General features: G+C 35.8%; 1 protein-coding gene and 1 pseudogene across 1 annotated transcript in view; both read right to left on the reverse strand.

Moving 5' to 3' along the window:
• Positions 1–14,884, reverse strand: part of FSTL5 (follistatin like 5) — a 667,318-nt gene that overhangs the window by 179,117 nt on the left and 473,317 nt on the right. The window lies entirely within an intron of this gene.
• LOC105069391 (calponin-3 pseudogene) lies at positions 14,072–14,852 on the reverse strand (annotated as a pseudogene).

Below are 14,884 nucleotides of genomic sequence, written 5' to 3' on the forward strand. Positions count from 1 at the left end.
ACAGTCCTGGAATGCGTTTATATGGTCAGATATTTTTGTGAAATTTAGAAATATATTTTTAAGTGTGATGTCTTTTCTTATTGTAATTAACATTTTATAATAATATAATAAAATAATACTTCTATGATAATACTTTAACTCACATATAGCTTATAGATACCCTCATGTGTGTAATACTGACAGGTAAAAATATTCAATAAAAAATTAACTCACATGTCTCAAAGTACGTAGCTTCCCCTAAGTATACGTAGAAAATCCTGTCTTTTATCACTTTAAACAGACAGGAATTGTACTTTTTAATTTAATGGAATAAAAATAAAACATTTAGATTTTAAACCATATTTTGACATATTTCAAAGGGGAATACATCCCTTATTTTGATTTCATCACAAAATATGAATAAGATAATAACCAAAGGTACCTGGAATCCTGGTCACCAATGAATAACTAGTGAACTAATCACACATATTACAGAGACCTGGTTCCATCTAAGCATAGATACATGGAAAGAGTGTCATACTTATCAAACCATAAGATGAAGCTGAGAAATCTGCAAAATCACACTGCTGTTGAATCCATCACAGTGCTGACTTTGAAGGGCAATCATGAGAGTAAAATCTGAGGAATGTTGGCATGAGCCTCCAGAGACAAGACACTGGCAACCCCTCAGCTCTCCCAGAGTACTGGAAGTGTTAGGTGGTTAGATAAGTGGGGGCACCAGGCAGATAAAGTGGAGGAGAGGCAGCAGGGTCCAGAAGATGGTGTTATGCCCACCTTCAGCACAAAGGGGCTTTACTTCTAAATGAGGGCAAGCAGGAAACCAGTTAGAACTCAAAGGCTGCAACTGCTCGGTAGCAACAAGGACCTAACAGGACATGACCCAGGGCTCACTGTGATATAATTAGCATTGTGGTTTAGAACCCCCCATGAGTTTTTCTGTGTGCATCATGGGTAAGGACATGTGCAAATTGGGACGAGCATGACTAAGTATTCCAGGGGCAAGAGCTGTCAATCAGTCAAAAGATCACCACTAAGTGAGGGTAGAAGAGAAGGGGACAAACAAACACCATTGCTATCTACTCTTGGATCAGCCTGCCTCCCATTCTTGGAGGTGTACATCCTGTTTGCAAATAAAACCTTTAAAATCTTTTGCTACACAACGCTTCATCTCCCATGTGAATTCTTATCTATCAGGTAAGTCAAGAACTGGGGTCTTTTCCTTCCCCATTTTGGGGAACAGAAGGAAACAAGGTGGCCATGCAAACAGGTACAAAAAACATCAACTAACTCCTTAATGAACTGCTCAAAGCTGAGCATCCCCAATTGGGAGAGTATGGAGTCCTGGGAGCACAGACTGTTGCAACCCCTTCTCCATGGACCTCACTGGTCGCTTGTGAAAAAGCCTGGGGGCAGGAAAGAGTGGAGAAAGCTTCCCTCACAGTTGAGATGGTCCTGCGGTCCTGTGACCTCACTGCTGAGGAAGAAAACAATTCTTAACTGGATCCTCTCCCCAGTGGAATAAAGTCTTAAGATGCTGAAAAAAAAAAAAAAAAGGGCAGTGAATCCTGTCACTTTCAGTGGGTGAAAACTCACGGAGCTTGGGAAAAGGAGCGAGGCAAGACAACCTCCTAGATTCAGAAAATTAGAGATTTTTTTACACGGGAGCAGGGCAGGATCACTGAAAAAACTTGGCTCCAAGGACTCAGAGACACGTGAGCCGCCTAAGACTGCTGTTAAATGAAGAACAAGTGGAAAGCCTCTTCGTTCCTTACCACCAGGACCGAGAAACAAGCAACAGCAGACTACCCCCAGCACAGGGACAAGCGCACACAGGGGCGGAGATGCAGGGTCACAGGGAAGCTCTAAAACCAAGGGACCAAATGCAGTCCAGAATAAAACTCAGATAGTCTATCAATCTAGCTCCCGCCTTAACTGCAAGGTGACACTGAAGGAACCTGAGGCTGGCTGTGCATGGAAGGTAATTGAAGCAATCAACCAAACAGAAACACAGCTCAGCTCCTCAATAAAAACCTAGCAGAAAAAGAGGCATGCCTATTTCCAGCCTTAAATACTATTTACTTTGGTTTCTGCTCCCCTACACAGAGTATGTAGATTTCAACTAAAAGTTATGAGACCTATGAAATGGAAAGGAATAAAAAAATCCACTGTTGAAAGATAAAACAAATAATAGAAGTGGAAATCAGACAGGGGATGTAAAATCACTATGATTAATATGTTACAAGCTCCAGTGGAAAGAATTGAAGACATTCATGAATAGATGGGTCATTTCAGCAGAGAAGTGGAAACAATAAGAAAATGTCAAAGGGCAGGCTGGGAATAAATTTAAACATATGCCCTGTAACGGAGATGCAGAATGTCTTTGACAGGCTCATCGGTAGACCTGACACATCCAAGGAAAGCCTTGGTGAACTTGAATATAGGTCAACAGACATCACTCAAATGAAAACAAGAGAGGAAATTGTTGAAAAAATTTAATCATTTGAACTTAAAAGAACAGAGAGCTGTATGCCCATATCAGTCTAAAATATGTTTAATTGAAATCCCAGTAGGAAAAAAGTGAAAGAATAAGGAAAAAAATATTTTTAAATGAATGGTCAAGAAATTTCAACAAATAATGAATTAAAAACAACCCAGAAATATATTCATACTGCTGAAGACCAAAGATGAGGAGAAATATTAAACTCTGTCAGAGAAAAGTACATGATGGTCTTCAGGAAATGGAAAGTCTTTCAGGTTTTTGAGACCAGGAGCAACCAGAATAAAGGCATCAATGTGCCTGAAAAAAAAATGTATATAATTTAGAGAAGTGAATGATCCACCAAAGGGGTTAAGAGAAATCAGAGAAGGGAGGTAACAAGATCAATTATCCAGTGTAACGTACACTTTTCCCAGCTAAGAGAAGTTGGATCACTCAGTCATCTATAGTACAAAAATCATCAATTAACTGTATGAACATATATAAATAACAAATATATGCAATTTAAAGTGATCAGATTCTGATGCTATTATATATTCAAATGATAAAATGAATCATCTCTTGGTATTTGTACTCCAATAATATTCATTTCTGATGATTTTTTTTTAATTGACGTATAGTCAGTTTACAATGTTGTGTCAATTTCTGGTGTCCAGCACAATGTTTGTCAGACATTTACATACATATATTCCTTTTCATATTCTTTTTCATTATAGGTTACTACAAGATATTGAATACAGTTCCCTGTGCTACACAGTATGAACTTGTTGTTTATCTATTTTATATCTAGTAGTTAGTATCTGCAAATCTCAAACTCCCAATTTATCCTTCCCTACCCCATTTTGATTTTCTTTTCAATAGCATTTGCTTCTTACTTTCAAAGTAATTTCAATAATTATCTTTCCAATATCTTCTTAGGTCAATTTTAATATTCCATTAAGTTGAGCTTAATATCCATTGATAGATATTTTAAATATCATGGATTAAACTGGCAAATAATATTACGCAAAATCCACCCAGCTTTACCACCATGAATGATGTCTTGAATCAGAAGAGCTCTGGGACCCTGAAGGAAGCAAGCACATCACTCAGGAACTAATCCAGAGGCAAGAACCACACAGTAACTTGAATGTGGACATTTTAATTAAAACTATTAACTATAACAGGGAATTGTCTGCTAAAGAGTAAAGAATATAGGAATAACAGATATAGGAAAAACCAGAACCCCTAGAGATAAGATCATGAACCACAGGGAGAGACTCCTTTCCTGCAGTGTGGACAGCACCCGAACCTCTTTGTAGAGGGTGGGTACATCCATGGCTCATTAGAGACTGGAGAAATTCATCGAGGCTGGAAAGCCTCCCAGGGAATACAGGAAGACATTTTTGATAGGACGTACCCATCTGGAAACCCCCTACTGAGAAGTCACTGTGGAGTTGCTGGAGAAATCTGCCCCTCCCCCGGGGACTACTCTGAGCTGCTATAAATCAGGTACTTTTGGAGTCAAGGGACTGGGGGAGCTGTGCCCTCTGCTGAGCTCGGAAGTTGCACATGGTGCAGGAGGCTGCCTAGAAAAACCCAGCAGACTTGGAAGAGAAACCCTTTCTTACTCTAGTGTCTCTCTGGTACTCTCTACTAACAAAGCCACAGGAGAAACATCCACAGGGTCCATATATATTATTCCAGAGCAGTCATTTAAGGGTGATTTGCAGCAGAGAGGCAATGTACCAATAACTAGTACATCACATTTTAATATCTCTCAAGAAAAATGCATGCGGAAAAGAAATAGTCAGCTATATGGTCTAGTGTGAGCCACACGTTTTGCACTACACATACTTTTTTTTTTTTTACCAGTAATAAGGGGAAAGAAAGAGACAACACAGAGAAAAAAATTCAAAAGTACTGCAGAGCTAGTGACATCATTGTTTTCAATTTGGAAAAACTCATCAAGCTGTAAACTTAAGGTTTATACACTTGTCTTATCATTTTTATATTTAAATAAAGACTTTTAAAATAAAACATACATGTGGCAAAGTTTAATTTCTGATCACACAGCACTCCATAGAATTCATGTATTTAGCTATTGGCATATGTATTTCTCTTTATTGTAATTGCCTATTCAAAGCAAGGACTCTGAATTGAAGATAATTGTATTTCCATGCTCTCAATAAAGGTTTGTTTTTTAAAAAATTGAATAATGAGTTTATTTTGGAAGGAAAGACATGTCATACAAAATATGTATTTTCTTTGACTTCTTAGAAATTCCTAGTTTGCCTCTAATTGAAGGTAATAGCCATTATAAATGCCTTCAGGAAGCTAGTGATACTGTATAGTACTTATATTATAGTGAAAAAAAAAAACCAATAAATGACCCCCATGTAATTCACTAAGTTATTTTAAACTGAAGTATATTTGACTAACAATATATTAGTTCAGGTGTATAGCATAGAAATTCTGTATTTTTATAGATTATACTGCATACAAAGCTATTATAAAACAGTGACTATATTCTTTGTGCACTCCATTAGGTCTTTTTGTAACTTGTTTTATGCATAGTAGCTCATGCCCCATAATCCTCTATAATGGCTTTGCCTCACCCCACAACCCTGTCTCCTGGCGACCAACAGTCTGTTCTCTGTACCTGTGAGTCTGTGTTTCTGCTTTGTTATACCTGTTCCTTTGTCTTATCATTATTATTATTTTTTAGATTATGTAATAGAAAAGAACAAATCTGACTCCACATTAGATCTGTTCCTTTGGCTTTAACCCTGCGCCCTATTTTCTAGGCTTGGTCTTGCTAGCTCTGCACTCACGTAAAGATAACAAGTTGCAGAATAGAGAATAACATTTGTTTTGTTGGAGGTTTACAGGGGCACCATGACCTGACCCATGCAGACAGCTGCAAGAACAAAGGATTCCAAGAACAGAAATTCCTACACCAAGAAGTTTGTAACAACCAAACCTCCTCCCTTTTTCAGTATAAAAGGAGCATGAATTGTGACTTGAGGAAGATTGTTCTCCAGGACACTAGTCCCCCATCGTCTCAGTCTGCTGGCTTTCTGAATAAAGTCACTATTCTTTGCCCCAGTGCCTCATCTCCAGATTTATTAGCCTGTTGTGTGGCAAACAGAATGAGTTTGGACTCAGTGAGGCAACCTCGTGTCCTAAAATTATCATCTCTAAAAGAGAGATATTAGTGATAAAGACCATGTGACAAAGCTAAATAATTTATTTCGTCAAAAGTATTTACAAATGTGTCTGCCACAGTACAGTTGTAATATAAAGGCTTATATTGTTTTTTTTTGTTACAATAATTTTAAATAGTTCAACAATTGTAGCTTAAGGCTGAGATTTGCATATGTTACCCACTATATATAAAAATAGATCAAAAAAACTTTTTTTAATTTAAAAAAAGATTGAGTATTGAAGGTTTAATATGCTTGGAGTTACTTAAGTTTAAAGAGCACATTTTCTTAGTATCTTTTCAACTGTAAAGTACAAGATTTGTTCCCCATGTAACTTTTCTGGAACATATCTGGTCTGTGAACTGACTGCCAGAGTAAGTACATAGAATACAGAAAACACAATGAAGTCTGAAGGTCATGTATGAAATATTCATATTCTGAGAAGACTTTGATTGAAACAAACATGATAAAGTATGCAAAACATGAATTCCTAATGCAGTTCAATTATATTTCATGTCATTGACTAATTAATACAATCATGTTTATGTTTTACTTTTTAATGCTTACAACACTATACCTATATTACATTCCCAAATTCTTTTATGCTGAGAGAAAGATAGTATTTGAGCATTTACATTTTAAAAATGAGATGGGCTTATCATGGATTATTGCTATTTAAATACTTGTAATTTCAATTTATTTGAACTCCCTGAAGAGGGAACCTCACAGGGTAGCTTTATATTAGTTAGGACCAATCTCTTCAGTCATATTTGATACTCTTGTTTAATAATTATTTTATCCCAAATTAATTAATAAAATTAGTAGACTATTAAAGCTTAATTATCCTGTAGGGCTTCTGTTAAACTGCTCAGTGTTGTTCTGTATGCACCCTAAGATCTGACGTTAACAATTATGTGATTCTGAGAAAGTAAGTTGAGCTCCTTGAACCTGCTTCCTCATCTTGAAAATAAGGTTAATAAAACTTGATTAAATAAGTTTGGGGCCAATTAATCTTCTGCTATATTACCTACTGCAAAATAGCCATTCATTAAATCAGAAGTAATTTGGAAGTAATTTAGCAGAGTGGCAAAAGCAAGGATTTTGAAATCAGAACCTTGGAAAGGATTTGGATTCTATTATGTACTTGCTGTGTATGTTTCACAAGTTAACTGCTTTCATTGATTACTAAGAATAAAAATGTTTATGTTGCATGAAACATGCACATGAAGTCTCTGGTAAATTGCAAGCAATCAGTATCATCGGCTTTTCTAATTATATTCCAACTATCTGTTCTCATCAATAAATCTTCCACCTATACTCAGATAGAAAACCATTCCTATATTTTATCCATTATACTATACACTATATTTAAAATAATTTTATTCTCAAGAATTAAGTATTCACAATCATTAAAAATTCATCAATCCCTCCTCATCATTTGGTGGATAATAGCACCAAAAACAGTGAAGTAAAGGAGAGCCTCAATTTAAATATATGACTACAATCAGGTGTCTATTATTATCCTTTACAAACTCTCAGAGAGGTTCACTGAGATGATAGAAACTGTAATCAGCTGTAGATGAAGAAGGTCACCTTCGCTATCCGTAAACAAAGGATGTTGTGGCCATCAAGCTATAAACCACTGTGGCCACCTTGTTTGTGCATCCTGAGGGGACTCAGGATGGAGAAGATGGAACGCTGGCCCTAGATGGTTAAGGTACATATCAAAGGAATGATTTCAATGAGCCCAGACTTTTGCGTCTTCCCATAGATAGAAACGTGGTAAATTCATTAACTTGAGGTGTCTGGTTCTCTGTAATGAACAGTAATCTTTGGATGTTTTGATTACCTGGTTTTTGTTGGGAAAATTCCTATATCTCATGGCTCCTCCCTTAACTCTTTGGAGGAGTCCCTCAGAGTGATCTGAGAGGCTGTCTCCCGTGCTTGAGTCCTCAAGATATCCACTGAATAAAACAATTCTCAAAGTTCACGTTGTGCCCGCCCCTCCCCACCCCCAGGTGACACAATCAAAAAGGCTCAGGTGAAATAAATAAATACAAGATTAAAAATAAATAATAGCAGAGAAAAGCCTCCTGAATAATTAGGAATTTATGTATTCTCATCCTCCAGATTCACATACAAAGGCTACGTAACAAAAAAGAGTGAGTTTTTCAGGGAACTATATTCCACATCTTGTAGTAACCTATAATGAAAAATAATCTGAAAAGGAATATATGTGTGTATATGTATGACTGAAACATGATGCCGGTCACCAGAAATTGATGCAACATTGTCTGACTTTACTTCATTAAAGTGCATTTTTCAAATGTTATAACTATATCTAAGAAAAGACTAATGTTTTTGCCTCTTTAAATATCAAAATCTTTAAACATGAAAAATATTTAAAGAGTTATACACCTCTTTGTTATTGCATAAAAAATTATCATTGTTTCATTGAAGGTTATCACCCCCGTCACACAGAAATGTTTAAAGTGACAATGAGATTGAATTACCCTCATTAGATCAAATAAACATTAAAATCAAATGTGTTCTCCATTTCTTCCAGTGCTTCTATAATTTACACTGTCATTATGCTTCTGGTACCATCAACATTTTCCATAATTGCATGTATATAAAGTTTGTAACAGGCTGTTGTAGCAATACATTTAAAAAATGTACCAGACTTAGTTTTCCTTCTGTCAAAGTTATTTTATTACGCCACACCTTTTGAAATTGTTTGGATTCTATCTGCTACTTAGCAATCACATTCTCTTAATAATGCTCTTGGTAATCTGACTTTAAAAGAGCAACATATTCTTTTTCTTTCCTAAAGTGTATCTTCAGACTTTACTATTAGAAAGTGTGGAGAGAACTATGTCAGACACTTACAACTCTGATCTCGTATAAAAGTTTATCATCTTCATTTTACAGTGAAGAGGCTTTAAATCTCAGTCCAGATCTCTCAGCAGGTGAAGGGTACAAAGGCAAAGACCCTGGCCTTCACACACATCATTTTGCCTCCCTACTGCCTGGCCTAACTTGCCTTAGCTCGATACTCAAGTCATGATTATGAACAAAATGTACTTCGTCAAAGCAATTTTGTCCTTTTTCATTCATCATTTTATAAATATTATAGATATGAATTTTTGTTTCCCAATACTTCCTATAATTTACTTCTTTCATTTTATTTCTAATCCACAGGTAATAAACCCCAAGGTTGTATTTGTGAAGTCTTTGCCAAGATCACTACGTATTCATTACTATTTATAATTTACATTTGCAGGGCAAAAATATACATTCGGAATATACATAAACATGTTTTAAAGCTATCTATACATCGTCTTACATGTTTGATATTTCTTCAGGATAGACCACCTGATATTTGAGAAATAAAGTTTGCATTACTACAGTCCGACAAAACCCTTAGGCTAAATTAGTTTGCTTTTGGTTGTTGCAGTCATGGACACTAGACTGTAGCACACTGCTATAGAAACAGGGCCTGGCATGTCTTATGCTTTATAAATCCAACCAAAGCTTATATTCATCTTGTCAGCTCCCTGACACAACGTTCACAAAACTTTAAACAAAATTTTTTCTCAAGTCTCACTCATTAAACTATCATGAAAGTTATGGAAACTTTTAATCTACTTTATAAATAAAATGTGTGAATTCTTGTCTCTTCTCTCCCCTCATTTAAAACATACCCCTTTTTCAAATATAATCTGAACATCACTTGCATCAGAATCCCAACGAGTGCTTGTCTAAAAATATAGATTCCGACTTCTAGAGCATGTTATTTACTAGATTGTGAAAGGGGACAGAACACTGCACACTTAAAATCTCCTGAGATGATTTTTAACATGTATTAATATTTGAGACCCACTATGCTCCTACTTTTGGGCCTTTCTCAGTGGAAGAGATAAAGCTCTCCCTCATTTCCAAGAATGAAATATTTAGTTTCCTTAACCATATTACCTCACACTTTCCCTTGTCATTCTTTCTAAAATATCCTCTTTTATCTCAAGTTATCTACAAAGCTAGTAACACTTCTCCTTTTGTTTACAAATAATTCTGATTTCTCCTAATAAAAATGAACCTGATCCAGCTGCACTGCCTGACATTTCAGCCCCAATATAGCTAATTTTTGCCTTGACCAATCTTCTTGAAATAAAAATTTACACCTGTAATATCTTCTATCAAATGCTGCTGATAATTTTTACATCTATGTAGCATAGTTCATGTTGGTATTATCATATATTTCTTGGCTAAGCCTCATTTCCAAACTTTAACAACTGTCCTTATTGATAGAAGAGCGAACATAAGAATCAATTTGGAAATCTGGAATTGTGTAGGGCATAAGCACACGGGTGTGAGAACTGTTACAAAACTCATCATACACAGAGCCTCGGGCCATTGGCACATTGCTCCTTTGGCTTGGAGACCAACAATGGATGGTAGAAAATGAGAGAATGTTGCTGACTGTAGGAAAAAAAAATACATTATCGGCACACAATGTTCATGTCAAGCCCTTCCTATCATGACATTTTTTACTCTAGAAGCATTAGGTTAAAAATTAGCCACATGATTCAGTAGTGCAGACGGGATATTAGGTTTGTTGACCCTGCCTTCTCCACTTTCTTTGCCTGAAATACTTCCATGATGTCAGAAGTGCAGGAACTGTGATAAAGGAAGGCAAGGAGTGAGGGAAGAAGCCACCTGGCTCCAGATGCCACAGTTGACCAATCTCACTCTAGCTTGCCCAATCTTGACTTCTGTTACGACAGGCAATCACCTCCTTATGTATTTAAGACATTATTTTTTTTAGTTTTCTGTTACTAGTAAGCATATTCAGTCCCCAGTTAAGACAAAGATGATGCATCAGTTAGGGGCAACTTCCAATTTATTTTTTAATTGTTTTGATCATAACTCCAGTGTTGTTCAAGCATTTTCAGTGCACCTCCTTCCTCCATTTTCTCAGACATTCAGTTCACACCAAAATCCACACCTGGACATTCTAGCCTTGTGCAAACATAGACCCCGAATGTCAACAGATGTCATCAAAATCTGGCCTCTTATTGGCTCTATCTCTCTGTTCTAATCTTTTATGTGATGCTTTCAGGCTGATTCTATACACACAATGTCTCATTGTATGAGATTCTAGCAGTATTTCTTTATAAACCTAAAGTGAGCAGAAAGAGCTTGACAAACTGATCATTTCATCAGAAAACTTGGGATTGATGATGACTTTGTTTTGATGGATTGACTGGATTATGCATGCTCCTCTGGAGCTGGGGGTGAGGTCAACCTCATTCAAACCCACAGACACAGAATAATAGATGCTTAATTTTAAGAAAATCAAGAAAAGCTGGACAGGCAAAATTGAGAAGACAAAAGAAAATCTTTCCTCACTGCGACTGCCTTAATTTTGACTTTTTGTATTTTCCTGAAATTAATATCAACTCCTTCTTAAATCCCCTGTTTTCAGCACTTCAATAATACATGCCATCCCACATTGTCTCAGTTGCGTCCTCTAACCAACTGTCTTGTCTTCCAGCATCTAAGTTCCTTTAATATCTTCCATTCTGGATTATGCTTGAATAGGGGTAACTGAGTAGAATTTTTCCACTACTGCCCAAGGCAGGAGACTCTGGAATTGGAGTCTGATCAAGTTATGTGCCTACTACAATAAGATTGAACACCCTTCAAAGGAAGAAAAAAATAACCCAGATTATCTATACTATTTTGTTCTTCTTGTCCAATATCCAATTAAAAATCAACCATATAGGCAAGCAGGAAAATTTCACCAAAGTCAAGAGAAAGAAAAAAAAGCACTCAATAAAAACTGACCATTAGATGACTTAGCTGTTGCAGTAAGTAAACAAGGACTTTAAATAGGATATTATAAATAGTATTAAGAACTTGATTAAAAAAATACAAATAAGGATTAAAGAGATTTCAGCTACAAACTATATAAAATGTAGTATATAGCCTATATATAATAATGTATACTATTATCTATTATATTATATACTTAATATATAAATATATATCACAATGTATAACATACTTATATATTATACATTAAATATTGTGTACATTATATATCCAAATTAAAAATTTTACAGCTGAAAAGTCAATAAATAAAATTAAATATCATTGAATGTATTTAGCACCATGATGATGATGGCATTAGAAAGTGTCAGTAAACTTGACCATAGATAAACAGAATTTATGCTATCTGAAAAATAAAGAGAAAAGTATTAAGGAAAAGCTAACAAAGTCTTGGAGACCTATGAAAAACTATCAATGTTAAAATATATTCTGTTGTACCACCAAAGGAAGTAAGAGAGAAAATATGTCTAGAAAAAATACTTAATTATTAGCCCACATTTGGAAGATATCAACCTATGGCTCCAAGACACTTAACAATACTGAGATTGGGAAACTCCAAGGAAATTATTACCTAGACATATCATAGTCAAACTACTGAAATTAAAAGATAAAAGGAAAATATTTAAAACAGGCTGAGGATAAAAAATTACATGTCACCTCTAGTGAGAAATAATGGGGCTGATGACATAATCATTGCTACTCCAGCTTCCTTTGGGTTTCCACTTGCAATGACTACCTTTTCCCATCTTCTCACTTTCAGTCTGTGTGTATTTTTATATCTGAAACAAGTCTCTCATAAAAAGCATACAGATAAGTCTTACTTTTGTATCCACTCAGCCTTTCTATGCCTTTTGATTGGAGGAGGTAGTTTTATCCTTGAAAACTGAACAATGTAATCTACTAAATTAACAGAATAGTACAATCACCTTAACAGATGAGAACAAAACATTTGACAATTTTCGACTCTAATTCATGATAAAATTCATGATGTATTAAAGCAGAAGATAACAGCTTCAATCAAATAAGGAGTATCTTGGCTATGTCAATATATCATGGCCAAATTTGCTTTATCCAGGAAACCAACATTGGTGTATATTATAAAAATCAACTAACTACAGTAAAAGATTAAAAGAGAAAATTCTCAAGACCATTCCAGAAACTCAGAAGATATACCACATGGGATAGAAAAGAATCATTGATGAGAATAACTTTTTTTAGCACACTCAGAATGAAATAAGCATCCTTTGTCTGCCAACAGACAATGCAAAACACCTAGAATAAACATCATACTTAAGGGTCAAACTCCAAAAGGCTCCTTTTGAGATCTGTAAGAAGAGGAAAATTCCCATTTTCACCACTTCATTCAAGATTGCACTGGAGTTTTGAGGAGCTTCTTAAAAAGAAATAAATGCTGAGAGATAGGAAATAAAAGAACAATGTCAGGGTTCAACAATCTCAGGGCAAAATAATGGAGAAGTTTCAACAAAGTGTCAAGTAAGAATGCATCTAACTAATGCACTTATGTCTTCAATAGGGGAGATATTTATATCAGCAACTAAAGATTTATTTGTTTAGATTTATGAATAGATTTCTGAGGTAGAAAATCTCAGTCTCATCCTAGTTTTATTTCTAGAGTTTTCTAATATCCTCAAAAGACATATCAAGCACAAGAAGGAGTAGTTAAAATTATGTTTAAATACACACAGTTGTACTTTGGGTTATATCTAGCACTGATTTTTTTTTATTTTTGCACACTGGTTAAGACTTTATTTAAAAATTAGCAAATGATACTTTAGAAACATTGATGTGTAAATTTCTAAAATGCATCTTTAATTTAGCTGGCAAAGACCACATTTAGATATAAGTATGAGTTTAGTCTTCCATGTAAAAACCGGATACTAAACTTTAAAAAAAAAACAAAAAAAGAAAGAAAGAGAAAAAAAAAAAGCTTCCTATTATTTGAAAATACCAGTTTAAGTAGAGGATTGTAAAAATGCATAGATCTTTAATAAAAGCACTGTCTGTTCAAGAGTACTCCCCTTTCACAGTATTCCTTTGACTTTATATGTGAGTTAGGGTTATGCTGTAGAAGTTAACAGTTACAGCACTAGATGGCAACTATTTAGGGAAGAGGCAGAAAAAGGAAAAAGGAATGTATGTAAGGCAATATCCCTTTTAGGTATAATAAGCATAATAATGTTTTAGGAAGACAAGATAAAAATTGCTCAAGGCTAGCTGGGTTCTCACTGAATTAAAACAATAGGTTAAATACTGAGCTTCTCTATGTGAAACTGAGCATCAGTGCCTTGGTCGCCATATTGGTAATCTTTGGGGTAGACATCTTGGTATTTTCCATGTTATTCATTTGCGTATTCTGCCTGGTAATCATTACCACTGATTTCCTACCCTTTTGTTCCTGTTCCTTGGCTTCCATTGTGAATGACAGGTTCTGTGGGAGCAGCACAGTATTTGAGATCATATACTTGCTGCCCAAGCTTTACACACTCATTCCTTTCTGGGAAGTGATTTTGTTGGTACCCATCTGTAGAGAAATTCTCGAGCTGCCCACTGGTTGTAATGTTAGATTCTGATCATAGTTGTCTCTTGGGGTACCCAGTGCTAACACTCCTGCCTGGCTGGCTCCTTTTTTGGCCTCTATCTGCATGCTAATCATGGCCTGATCAGAAAAGATATGTCAGTTTGCATTTGGGGATCATAAAGATGCTTCCCAATTCCATAGGCTATCATGCCTGCTTGGCTTTGAACATCTGTTGGTTCCCATTGGCAAACCGACCATACTTTGGCCAACTTTTAATTTTCCTTCATCAAAACATCTTTATTTTTCTACATACTTAACTCCAATGTCAATGGTTGCATGTAATCCTTTTGTTTTAGCCAGATCTGCTAGGACCACCAGGATAGTCTGAACCTGAGTTATGTTTCCATTCTCAAAAAGATCATTTGCTTCAAATATGTCATGTGGCTTCATACCATAAGCCTGAATAGCTTTAATAAAATTGCCAGTATTCTCCAACTGAGGCTAGTTTACTGAGGACTCATTGACCATCTTCACTGAGCCTGGCTGTGGCTTGGTCATGAGCTCTCAGAGGATGATGCCATCCTTTAAGCCCAGCTGAAAGTTAATGCCAAAGCTCATGCCTGTCACCTCCTCTACCCAACTGTGAAGATCTTCTTCTGCCTGATGATTATACTTAGAAGCAGATTTTCTTGACCTTGGCAGAGAGCCCATAGGAAGGGCCCTTGTTGAAGTGGGTCATGATGGTTGGGGCAGCTGGAAGACACTAAGCTC

The sequence above is a fragment of the Camelus bactrianus genome, chromosome 2, assembly GCF_048773025.1.
Source record: "Camelus bactrianus isolate YW-2024 breed Bactrian camel chromosome 2, ASM4877302v1, whole genome shotgun sequence".
Taxonomy (NCBI): Eukaryota; Metazoa; Chordata; class Mammalia; order Artiodactyla; family Camelidae; genus Camelus; species Camelus bactrianus.